The following is a 13,300-nucleotide window of genomic DNA, read 5'->3' as shown; positions in this document are numbered from 1 at the left end:
ATGTATATACGTATATATACATATATATATATATGAATTCCCTTTAGTATTTATTTTAGGACAGGTTTGGTGCTAATGAAATCCTTCAACTTGTATTTGTCTGGGAAAGTCTTCATTTCTCCTTCATGTTCATAGGATATTTTTACTGGATGTACCATTCTTGGCTAAAAGGTTTTCTTCTTCAGCATTTTACGTATGTCATGCCATTCTCTCCTGGCCTGTAAGTTTTCCACTGAAAAGTGTGCTGCCAGACACATTGAGGCTCCATTGTGTGTTACTTGTTTGTTTTCTCTTGCTGCTTTTAGGATCCTTTCTTTATCCTTGACCTTTGGGAGTTTGATTATCACATCCCTTGAGGTAATCTTCTATGGGTTAGATCTGCTTGGTGTTCTATAACTTTCTTGTACTTGAACATTGATATCTTTCTCTAGGTTTGAGACATTCCCTGATATTATCCCTTCGAATAATCTTTCTACTCCTATCTCTCTCTCTCTCTGCCTCCTTTTTAAGGCCAATAACTCTTACATTTGCCCTTTTGAGACTATTTTTAGATCCTGTAGGTACACTTTATTTTTAAATTCATTTTTCTTTTGTCTCCTCTAACTGTATTTTCACATAGCTTTCTTCAAGCTCAGTAATTTTTTCTTCTGCTTGTCCAGTTCTGCTGTTAAGGGACTCTGATGCATTCTTCAGTATGTCAATTAATTTTTTTAGTTTCAATATTTCTGTTTGATTTTTAAAAACTATTTTATTCTCTTTGGTAAATTTATCTAATATAATTCTGAATTTCTTCTCTGTGTTATTTTGAATTTCATTGAGCTCTTTCAAAACAGCTATTTTGAATTCTCTGAAAGGTTACTTATCTCTGTCCTGAGACATGTGATTGGGATTGGTCACTAGTGCCTTATTTGTTTCATTTGGTGAGGTCATGTTTTCTGGGATGGTCTTGATGCTTGTCAATGTTTATCTATATCTGGGCATTGAATAGTTATATATTTATTGTAATCTTTGCAGTCTGGGCTCAATTGTGCCTGTTCTTCTTGAGAAGGTTTTCTAAGTATTCAAAGGGAATTTACTAGGGAGTACCCCAAGCCCAGTAACACTGTGACTCTAGCCGACTCATACTGCCTCAGTGGTCTTGGATAATATCTGGGAGAATTCCCTGGATTATTAGGCAGAATCTCTCAAACTCTTTCTCACTTTCTCCCAAACAGAAGGAGTCTCTCTGTCTGTGCTAGGTTGCTTGGAGTTGAGGAAGAGGTGACATAGTGGCTCCTGTGGCCACCACGGCTGGGACTGTGCTGGGTCACATATGAAGCCTGCAAATTACTGGGTCCTGCCCAAGGCCCATGGCAACTACTGCCTTGCTACTACTTATGTTTGTTTGAGGCCCAAAGGATCTTTAGTCAGCAGGTGGTGAGTCCTGCCCGGCTGGGTCCATCTCTTCAGTGCAGCAAGTTCCCTTCTGTCCCAGAGTGAGTCTAGAAATGTCCAGGAAGTAGGTCCTGGAATTGGTTTAGTGTGTGTTTTACTGAGGCTGAGCTGCTACTCAAGTTGTAAGACAAAGTTCTCTTCTAATCTTCCTTCTCTTTCCCACAAGTGGAAGGCATCTCTCTTTGAGCTGCACTACCTGGAGTTGGGGGAGGTGTGATACAAGCATTTCTTGGCCACCAAAACTGGTGTCTTACTGGGTCACATGCATTCCCATTCCACTGGCTCTGAGCAAGCTCAGTACCTGGACTTGCCCAAGGACTGCAGACCCTGTGGCCTGACTGCCTTTCAAATTTATCCAGGACCCCAGGGCACTTTAATTAACATGTGGTGGAGGTAGCTGGAACTTAAGTTCCTATCTATCTCTGGCATGGGGGATTCCTTTTTAGTGGGTTCTAGGTTAAATGCTCCCTTTGGCCAGGAGTGGTGGCTCACACTTGTAGTCCCAGCACTTTGGGAGGCTGAGGCAGACGGATCACCTGAGGTCAGGAGTTCGAGATCAGCCTGACCAATATGGTGAAACCCTGTCTCCACTAAAAATACAAAAGTTAGCCAGGCATGGTGGTGTGTAGCTGTAGTCCCAGCTACTCAGGAGGCTGAGGCAGGAGAATCACTTGAACCTGGGAAGTGGAGGTTGCAGTGAGCCAAGATCGTGCCACTGCACTCCAGCCTGGGTGAAAACAAAAGTGTTCCCTTTGTGGGCCCTAGCAGAATTCTGCCCTGTGTTGTGTTCCACTGTGACAAGGCAGTCACTGAGTTCCAATGCAAAGTCCCACGATCACTTCACTCTCCCTCCCCAAAGCACACAGATTCTCTCTCTGTTCAGTATGGTGCTGCTGGAGGATGAATGTCAGCAGGCATAGGCTACACAAGACTCTTTACTACAATCTTCAGTGCCTCCTTTCTTGATATAATGTTAAAAGCAGGTACTGTGATTGCTCACCTGATTTTTCATTCTTATGAAGGTGCTTTCTTGCATGGATAATTGTTCAATTTGGTGTTTACGTAGGGGGATGACTGATGAGGGGTTCTATTCAGCCACCTTCCTTCACTCCAGTCCCCATTTTAGCAATTTTGAAATATACAGTAGCTTATTATTAATTTTGGGCACCATGCAGTGCAATACATCACTGAAGCTTACTCCTCTAGTCTAACTAAAATTTTGTACCGTTTGATCAGTATTTTCCATTTCCCCATCCCTCTGCCTCCCCATTTTCCTCCAGTCACCACCTGTCTACTCTGTATTTCTGTGAGAGTGACGTTTTTAGTTACCACATATAAGTGAGATTATGCAGTATTTGTCCTTCTGTGCCTGGTTTACTTTTTTTTAGCATAGTGTCCTACAGTTTCATTCATGTTTTACACATGACATGATTTCATTCTTTTTTAAAGCTCTACAGTATTTTATTCTGCACCTTGTTGATGGGCACTTAGATTGCTTCCATATCTTGGCTATTGTGAATAATGATGACAAATATAACGCTTAGGAATAAATCTGACCAAGGAAGTAAAATATCTGTGCACTAAGAACTGTAAATCTTGGCCAGGTGCGGTGGCTCACACCTGTAATCTCAGCACTTTGGGAGGCTGAGGCGGGTGAATCACTTGAGGCCAGGAGCTTGAGACCAGCCTGGCCCACATGGCAAAACCCCATCTCTACTAAAAATACAAAAACTTAGCCATGTGTGGTGGTGGGCACCTGTAATCCCAGGTATTCATGAGGCTGAGGCAGGAGAATCACTTGAACCCGGGAGGTGGACATTGCAGTGAGCCGAGATTGCACCACTTCACTCCAGCCTGGGTGACAGAGCAAGACTCTGTCTCAAAAAAAAAAAAACAAAAAACCACTGGGTGCAGTGGCTCACACCTGTAATCCCGGCACTTTAGGAGGCAGAGGCTGGCAGATCACCTGAAGTCAGGAGTTCAAGACCAGCCTGGCCAACATGGCGAAACCCCATCTCCACTAAAAAAATAGAAAAATTAGGTTGGGTGCAGTGGCTCACACCTCTAATCCCAGCGCTTTGGGAGGCTAAGGCGTGCAGATCACCTGAGGTCAGGAGTTTGAGACGAGCCTGACCAACATGGAGAAACCCCGTCTCTACTAAAAATACAAAATTGGCTGGGTGTGGTGGTGCACGCCTTTAATCCTAGCTACTCGGGAGGCTGAGGCAGGAGAAGTGCTTGAACCCTGGAGGCAGAGTTTGTGGTAAGCCGAGATTGCACCATTGCTCTCCAGCTTGGGCAACAAGAGCAAAACTCCATCTAAAAAAGAAAAAAATAAAAATTAGCCAGATGTGGTGGTGCATGCCTGTAATCTCAGCTACTTGGGAGGCTGAGGCAAGAGAATCTCTTGAACCTGGGAGGGGGATATTGCAGTGAGCTGAGATCGCACCACTGCACTCCAGCCTGGGCAACAGAGCAAGACTCCACCTCAAAAAAAAAAAGCTGTAAAACTCGATTTAAAATTGAAGAAGAGTTTGCCTTCCTGCTCCTTATCTGTTGCTCCCCGCAGCCTCCACCGAGATCATGGCTCCTAGGAAGGGCAGCAGTTGGGTAGCCAAGACCAACTCCTTAGGGAGGTGGAAGCTCGCCTCCTTTCTTAAAGACTTCGACCGTGAAATGGAAATATGAATCAAGCCAATTGAGTCAGTCAGGCAGAACCTCTTCAAGGAGGTGGATAACCTCTACAACATCCAGATCCTGTGGCTCCCAAAGGCACTGCGCAAAGATGAATGTCTTAACTACTTCTCCTTTGGAGGAAACAAACAAGGCTTAGAAGAGGCAGCAACAGCTGACCTGGATATCACCGAAATAAGCAAACTAACCGCAGAAGCTATTCAAACACCCCTGAAATCTACTAAAGCATGAAAGGTGATACAAGTAGATGAAATGATAGTGGAAGAGAATGAAGAAGAGGAAAATAAACGCAGGGATCTTCAAACTGCAAGAGTCAAAAGGTGAACTCCATCCAAGAAGAGAACTCAGTCTGTACAAGGAAAAGGCAGAAGAGAAAGGTCAAGCTGTGCTAACACTGTTACCCGAACTGTGGGTTGATTGGACGTGTCCATAGTGAAACCAACTCCAGGCCTGATACCCACGTTTGACTTGAGGGTCTTCATGATCCCTGGCCTGTGCACTCCTGCCACAGGAGAGCGGAATTACAACATCTCAGGAAATGGCAGCCCTCTTGCCCATAGCAAAGAGATCTTCCTCACTGTGCCAGCGGGTAGCAAAGAGTGCATGTGATTTTTTGCCAGTGACTTGCAGAGGCTCAGTATTGCCCAGCTAGATCCGCAGGCCTTGGGAAACATTAAGAAGCTCTCCAAACATCTTGCCCAAATCTGCAGCAGCACACGCACCCATAAATGAGAAGCCAAAGTTGACAGGATGGACTTTTTTTTTTTCCCTTGGGAGAGAGTTTTGCTCTTATCACCCAGACTGGAGTGCAATGGCATGATCTTGACTCACTGCAATCTCTGCCTCCCTGGTTCAAGTGATTCTCTTGCCTCAGCCTCCTGAGTAGCTGGGATTACAGGTGCCTGCCACCATGCCCAGCTAATTTTCTGTATTTTAAATAGAGACAGGGTTTCACCACGTTGACCAGGCTGGTCTTGAACTCCTGACCTCAGGTAATCCCCCCGTCTTGGACTCGCAAAGTGCTGGGATTACAGGCTTGAGCCACTGCACCCAGCCAAGACTTCTTCCCTTCAGGCTTATTGTTTGAGTGTAAAGTTCCAAAGCTAGGAGCCATGTTCCTCTGGCGGAATTCAGGAAGGGGAGAGACATGGTCTTCCCACACCAGTTAGGTAGAGCTGTGCTGTTCAGCCCTCCCTCCCAGCTGACCCCAGCCATTGCTTACAGGGACCATGCCATGGAAACATCCTGTCAGTCTCCAGCTGAATCTTCCCTGCCCACTGAGCGGCTGCCTTCTGCCCCCTGTACCTCAGCATCCTCTTTGCCCTGCCCTGCCTGCAACCGAGGTGGTGCACAAGAACTCCGTGTTCTCTAGAAGACTGCCTCCACCACCCCTACCCAGAAAGCCTTTGCATCTGGCATTTCTGCTCTCTATGCTTGAGACTGGGGGGTTTAGGCTCAGAGAAGTGAGATTTGGGCCATGAGAGGGCTATTCCAGAAAGTAGGGGGAACTGTACAAATCAGCAGAGCGGGACAGTTGGCAGCAGTAACCTCAGCAGGGAACAGGCACATCTCCCCTCTGGCACTCATCTCTCCTCCCCCTTCCCCTCCTTTTCCTCCTCCTCCTCCTGTGGGAGGTGCTCAATGGGACTTTGGGATCTTTCACCTGCTGTGTCCAGTAGTTCTTTGAAGCCCACTTGTGAAACAGTGTTTGTTTTTTTGTTCTTTGGGTTTTTTTTTGAAATAGAGTCTTGCTCTGTCACCCAGGCTGGAGTGAAATGGCATGATCTTGGCTCACTGCAACTTCCGTCTCCCAGATTCAAGAAATTCTCCTGCTTCAGCCTCCCAAGTAGCTGGGATTACAGGCATGTGCCACTACGCCTGGTGAATTTTTGTATTTTTACTAGAGATGAGGTTTCACCATGTTGGCCAGGCTGTTCTTGAACTTCTGACCTTAAGTGATCCACCTGTCTCGGCCTTCTGTAGTGCCAGGATTACAGGCATGAGCCTCTGTGCCTGGCTGAAACAGTGTTTTATGTTTATCCCTGTTTACAGAAGACCAAATACTGGTTTGGTGACAGCTTCCACGTCTTACTCTTCTACCTCCCTAGTCAGTGGGAATTTGGATAAGGGAATTGTAGGGCTTAGATTCTAGGGTTTTTATGTGACTGATCACAAAATAATTCTCTCTAAGCTATCTATGGCCCAGTGGTCCCTGCCAAGTCTGTAGATTTCAGAAACCACTTCTCTTTTATGGGGCTCATGGGGGCAGGGGCGGGTGTGATTTGCCTGGTGGCCTCATTCCCTGTGTTTAGCCTGTGTCTGGGGCATGGACTTTGTTAAATGGGGTCAACAGTGAGGCCCTCATGCTGCAGCCAGCCTCTCTGCCCCAGAGAATCCTGTGCTGTGTTCTAAGAATTTGAGAACTAGAGTCCTCACCCCCAGGCTTGAGGGCACATGGTTTTCTCAAGTAGGGCTCATTGTGGTATTTGTTATTACTTTACAACAAGACCATTTTAGTAATACAGTACCTTTCAAGTTTAATTCTTTTAAGTTCTTTTGTTCTCCTTTCTTTGAGATTTTTGTGTATATTGTATATATTACACACACACACACACACACACACACATATATATTTTGTATATATTTTTCTTCTGAGTAATGGTATCTCTAAGCTGATTTGTTGTAATCAGAGCTGATACCTGCTTTCAATACATGCTGGTTTTGTGTTTAAAAAAAATTGGAGAAGACACAAATAAAAAGTTACCCCATGTTCATGATTAGAAGAAATAATATTGTTAAAATGTCCATACTACACAAAGTGCTCTACAGATTTAATGCCATTCCTATCAAAATTCCTAAGTCATTTTTCACAGAAGTAGAAAAAAATCCTAAAATTATACAAAACTAGAAGAAACCCTACATAGTCAAAACAATTTTGGCAGAAAACAGCACAGCTGAAAGTATTGTACTCCTTGATTTCAAGATATATTATAAAGCAATTGTAATCCAAACAGCATGGCACTGGCATAAAAACAGACACATTAATCAACATAACAGGATAGAATGCCCATAAATAAACTTAAGTATAGTCAATTGATTTTTGACCAAGGTGCCAAGAACATATACTGGGCACAGTATGGTCTCTTCACTGGATAAAACTGGATATTCACACACAGAAGAATAAAATTGGATTCTTATCTCACAGCATGCACAAAAATCAACTCAAAATGCATAAAAGTCTTAAACTCAATACTTAAAATTGTAAAGCTATTAGAACAAAACATAGGGCAAAACCTCCATGACATTGGTCATGACAATTATTTCTTGAATAGAACTCCAAAAGCTGGCAGGGTGCAGTGACTCACGCCTGTAATCTCAGCACTTTGGGAGGCTGAGGCGGGTGGATCACCTAAGGTCAGGAGTTTCAGACCAGCCTGACCAACATGGTGAAACCCCGTGTACTAAAAATACAAAAATTAGCTGGGTGTGGTGGCGGGTGCCGGTAATCCCAGCTACTCTGGAGGCTGAGGCGGGAGAATGGCTTGAATCTGAGAGGCAGAGGTTGCAGTGAGCTGAGATCATGCCGCTGAACTCCAGCCTGGGTGACAGAGCGAGACTCTGCCTCAAATAAAATAAAATTGAAAAAAGAACTTCAAAAGCACCAGCAACAAAACAAAAAGAAACAATTAATAGCATGAAGATATAACCCAGAGATTGGAAAAAAATATTTTCAAATTATACATCTGATAAGGGGTTAATGTCCAAAATATACAATACTTTTGCTGTGACTCTAACAACTCAATAGCAAGAAAACAACACAAGGAAAAATGGGCAAAGGATCTGAATAGGCATTTCTCAAAAGAAGAAACACAAATGGCCAAAAGAAATATGAAAAAAATAGCATCTCTAATCATCAGGAAAATGTGAATTAAACACATGATGAAGTATCATCTCATGTCTGTCAGAATGACTATTATCAAAAAGACAAACGATAAACAAGTGCTGGCAAGCATATGGAGAAAAGAGAATTCTTTTTTAAAAAAATTTGTATTTATGTTCAGGGGTACATGTGCAAGTTTGTTATGTAGGCAAATTCCATGTCATGGGAGTTTGGTGTACAGATTACTTCATCACACATAATAAGCATAGTACTGGCTGGACGCAGTGGCTCGTGTCTGTAATCCCAGTACTTTGGCAGGCCAAGGCGTGTGGATCACCTGAGCCTAACCAACATGGCAAAACCCCATCTCTACTAAAAAATACAAAAATTAGCCGGGCATGGTGGCGTGCGCCTGTAATCCCAGCTACTTAAGAGACTGAGGAAGGAGAATTTCTTGAACCTGGGAGGTGGAGGTTACAAGGTTACAGTGAGCCGAGATTGTGCCATTGCACTCCAGCCTTGGCAACAGAGCGAGACTCCATCTCAAAAACAAACAAAAAAAATGCTCGCTTCGGCAGCACGTATACTAAAAAAAAAAAAAAAAAAAAAAAAGGAAAAACATAGTAGTTTTTCTATCCTCACTCTCCTCCCACCCTCAAGGAGGCCTCAGTGTCTGTTGTTCCTTTGTTTGTGTTCATGTGTTCTCAATATTTATCTCCCACTTGTAAAAGAGAGTATGTGATATTTGGTTTTCTGTTCCTGCATTACATCACTTAGGATAATGGCTTCAGCTTCATTCATGTTGCTGCAAAGGACACGATCTTGTTCTTTTTTTTATGGCTGTGCAGTATTCCATGGTGTATATGTATGTTTTCTCTATCCAGTCTACCACTGATGGGCATTTAGGTTGATTCTATGTCTTTGTTATTGTGAATAGTGCTGTGATACACATGCCTATGTCTTTATGGTAGAACAATATATATTCCTTTGGGTATAAACCCAGTAACGGGATTGCTGGGTCAAATGGTAGTTCTGTTTTAACTTCATTAAGAAATTGTCAGGCTGGGCACGGTGGCTCATGCCTGTAATCCCAGCACTTTGGGAGGCTGAAAAGGGCAGGTCACCTGAGATCAGGAGTTTGAAACCAGCCTAGTCAACATGGTGAAACTCCATCTCTACTGAAAATACAAAAATTAGCTGGGCGTGGTGGTGGGTATCTGTAATCCCAGCTACTCGAGAAGCTGAGGCAGGAGAATCACTTGAACCCAAGAGGAGGACAGAGGTTGCAGTGAGCTGAGATCGTACCACTGCACTCCAGCCTGGGTGACAAGAGTGAAACTCTGTCTCAAAAAAAAAAAAAAAAGAAAGAAAGAAATTATCAAACTACTTTTCACAATGGCTGAACTAATTTATATTCCCACCAGCAGTTTATATACATTCCCAAGAGAAAAGGGAATTCTTAAACATCATTGGTGGGAATTTAAGTTGGTACAGCCATTTTGGGAAATAATATAAACGTTCCTCAAAAACTAAAAATAGTATTACTGTATGATCCAGCAGTACCACTTCTGGGTATGTACCCTAGTGGAATGAAATTGATCTGTCAAAAGACATCTGCACTCACATTTTTATTTCAGTCTTTTAAAATATATTAAGACTTATTTTGTGGCCTAACATATAATCTGTCCTGAAGAATGTCTTGTGTTTGTTTGAGAAGTATGTGTATTACATTGCTGTCAGATGAAATATTCCACATATGTCCATTAGGTCTGTTTGGTCTAAAGTGTAGTTTAAATCTGACATTTTTTTTTTTTTACTGATTTTCTGGCTGGATAATCTATCCATTTCTGAAAGTAGGGTATGTAAGTTTCTTACTATTATTGTAATATAGTCTATCTCCCCCTCAGGTCTGTTAATATTTGCCTTATATATTTAGAAGCTCTGATATTGGGTCCATATATATTTACAATTTTTTTTAATGAACTGACCTCTTCATCATTATATGACCTTCTTCATATCACTTTACAGTTTTTGACTTAAAGTCTATCTTCTGTGATGGGAGTATAGCTCTCTGTGCTCCCTCTTTTAGTTTCTAATTGCATGGAATATCTTTCCAACTAAAGTATGTATAATTGTAAGGCCTTTTTGCTAGCAGAATTTACTTTGATAAAATTATTTACACTAGTGATGTTATATTACATATTCTGTTAGCACTCCAAAATACCCAGAGGTAGTTTATAACATACAACACAATTGTTAATAAAAACCTATAGCATATATGCATATAAAATATTTCACTCTTTCCTGCTTATTCTTCAGGTAATAACTTTAAAGCAAATTTGCTAACCTATAAATAATCTCTGCCTATAGTTGGTATGTGTAGTAAAACCACACTTACATGGTTTAAAGAATTATAGCTATTAATCAAATTGTTCAGTTGTGTGTTGTTTTAAATGTGTTTTTTACTCATGTATTCATTCATTATTTCATGATTTCATTCATTCATGATTGTCAGGGATTGATAATGAGTGTGGTTGATTCATTATTATTTTTTTACTAGTGGAAAATGAAAATCACTGTGACTTCATTAAGCTCTGAGATACGCTTCTTTGTACCAATATGGAAAATCTAAAAGAAAAAACCCACACTCAGCACTATGAATGTTATAGGTACCAAAAACTGCAGAAAATGGGCTTTGCAGATGTGGGAACCAGCCAGTTATGTGAGTAAAAATATTGCTAACACAACCAAATGGATAATTTAGGAGTCCCCTACAAACACAAGGTACAATAATTTGGGCATGAGAATAATTATACTTCTCCCATCTTGAACCATCCTAAAGAAAACATCTTGAATGTTAGATGTTTTTATCATCTTTTGATGAAGATAGAGATAGTTAGTAGGAACAACACAATGTGAGATCTCATTTTTATGCTGAAATATGTGTATACAATATGTATATAAGCTGAAATGTGTATTGAAGAAAAAACCTAGTATTCTATTTTTTGTATTTATATGAAAGGTATATTTATTATATGAAAGACAGGATAGGCTGGGCACAGTGGCTCATGCCTGTAACCCCAACAATTTGGGAGGCCGAGGTGTGTGGATCATCTGAGGTCAGGAGTTCAAGACCAGCTTAGCTAACATGGTGAAACCCCGTCTCTACTAAAAATACAAAAATTAGCTGGGCGTGGTGGTGTGCGCCTGTAATCCCAGCTACTCGGGAGTCTGAGGCTGGAGAATCACTTGAACCCAGGAGGTGGAGTTTGCAGTGAGCCGAGATTGCATCACTGCACTCCAGCTTGGGCGACAGAGCTAGACTTCATCTCAAAATAAAAAAAAGATAAAGAAAAAGGTAGAAAAATATTAGTAAAGTTTGACAAAAGATATTAAGAAGAGTTTGATGGAGGAACCAGCTGAAAAGCTGTAGTGCAGTGTCCTGGAAGTTAAATGAGAAAAGTTTGAGAGCAGGTGTACTTCTCTAACTTGAAGAAGAATACAGCTGGGTGCGGTGGCTCCTGCCTGTAATCCCAGCACTTTGGGAGGCCGAGGCAGGCAGATCACCTGAGGTCAGGAGTTTAAGATCAGCCTGTCCAACATGGTGAAACCCTGTCCCTACTAAAAATACAAAAAAAATTATCCGGGCATGGTGGCGGGTGCCTGTAATCCCAGTTACTCTGGAGGCTGAGGCAGGAGAATCACTTGAACCTGGTCAGCGGAGGTTGCAATGAGCCAAGATCATGCCACTGCACTCCAGCCTGGGCAACAAAGCAAGACTCTGCCTCAAAAAAAAAAAAAAAAAAAACACAAGTAGGACTCGTGCTGCAAAAATATGGCACTGTAGTGTATATAATCCAGTTATATCATTTGTTGTTTTCTGCAGATACTAAAAATTTGACTATCTTAAATGAATAATATTTTGAAAGACTCTTTGCTTTATTTTAGACTATTTTTGAAAATTGTCTCATACATTAGAGGTTTCCCTGAATTTTATTGTCAAAAGATGTGAAGAAGTATGATATGCTGGAAAGTGGTGGGGATAAGAATTCACTCATACAAGTGTTGGAAAATTCTAGTATTCTTTACATATACTCTCTATATACTCTGATCTTAAGTATTATGCCTTGGTTTTTACATCTTATGATATGGAAATTTCCATTTTGTGCTGCTAAACATGAGAGAATGTTGGCAAATTTCCTTATATAGGACGTTACATACAATATATATTTTTTACATGTTTATACTAGCATTTTTTTTTTTTTTGAGATGGAGTCTTGCTCAGTCCCCCAGGCTGGAGTGCAGTGGCACAATTTTGGCTCACTGCAACCTCCTCATCCCAGGTTCAAGCGATTCTCCTACCTCATTTTAATATAAGACTAAGAAAACATTTCTCTTTAGTTTTCAAGAAATCTCTGAAGCCAAAAGACAAGAGTTCTATGATCAATGTCAGAGGCAAGAAGAAGAGTTGAAACAGAGATTTATGCAGCGAGTCAAGGAGAAAGAAGCAACATTTAAAGAAGCCAAAAAAGAAGTCAGTACTGAAGTTGGATATAATTTGCACTAATTTTTAGGTGCCCAATTAATTTGGGGGTTTAATCTCAAGAGTTTAGTTTTTGGAGGATACTTGCCGTTTTTCAAAAAGTAACTTTTTACCATGTAGATTGGAATATAGCCTTTACAAAAGTATAGTCTGTAGTGTTTTTTCAAGAGAACTTAGATAATTTTCCATTTAAATAACCCTTAAGATCATTTTATAAAAATTTATTTATTTTATTTATAATTTAAATTTTCATGCACAAAGTTTAATTTGTGACAAACCCAAGCTATTTACTTTTGAGAAGAGTCTTGTACTGTCTAATGCTATTAATGCACTAGAAAATTGTCTTCACTTTTATAAATAAGCAAATGTTGACTAATGCTGGCCTTGATTAATGAGAAAATTTTAAGTTGGTAAATTATTTTATTCCATGCTATTTCTAATAAAATGGAAAAGAAGGCTATTAATATAGTTTTAATTGCCACAAATATGTTTTTGGTGAAGACATTTTCGAAACCATAATTTCTTTCTCTCAAGTGTAGGTGGCTTTAGTTTAAGAACATTTAGTGTTGTTAGGTAAATTGGAACATGAACTTCCTTTTTCATAAAAATAAATTGGTAATTAGGCGCTATAGGCCAGATGTCTCACTCAAAGACAGTTGAAATATAAGTAATAAAAATTTTGGCCGGGTGTGCTGGCTCAAACCTATAATTCCAGCACTTTGGGAGACGGAGGCAGGCAGATCACCTAA

The 13,300-nt window shown here is 41.0% G+C and overlaps 2 pseudogenes; both read left to right on the top strand.

The window, feature by feature from the left end:
* The window catches only part of LOC129144488 (septin-14-like), a 43,663-nt pseudogene that overhangs the window by 23,490 nt on the left and 6,873 nt on the right, over positions 1 to 13,300 (top strand).
* LOC107973122 (borealin-like) lies at positions 4,018 to 4,860 on the top strand (annotated as a pseudogene).

The sequence above is a fragment of the Pan troglodytes genome, chromosome 6 (genome assembly GCF_028858775.2).
Source record: "Pan troglodytes isolate AG18354 chromosome 6, NHGRI_mPanTro3-v2.0_pri, whole genome shotgun sequence".
In the NCBI taxonomy this organism is placed as follows: Eukaryota; Metazoa; Chordata; class Mammalia; order Primates; family Hominidae; genus Pan; species Pan troglodytes.
Note: the sequence above shows the minus strand (reverse complement) of the source record. Positions and strands in the feature narration are given on the sequence as shown.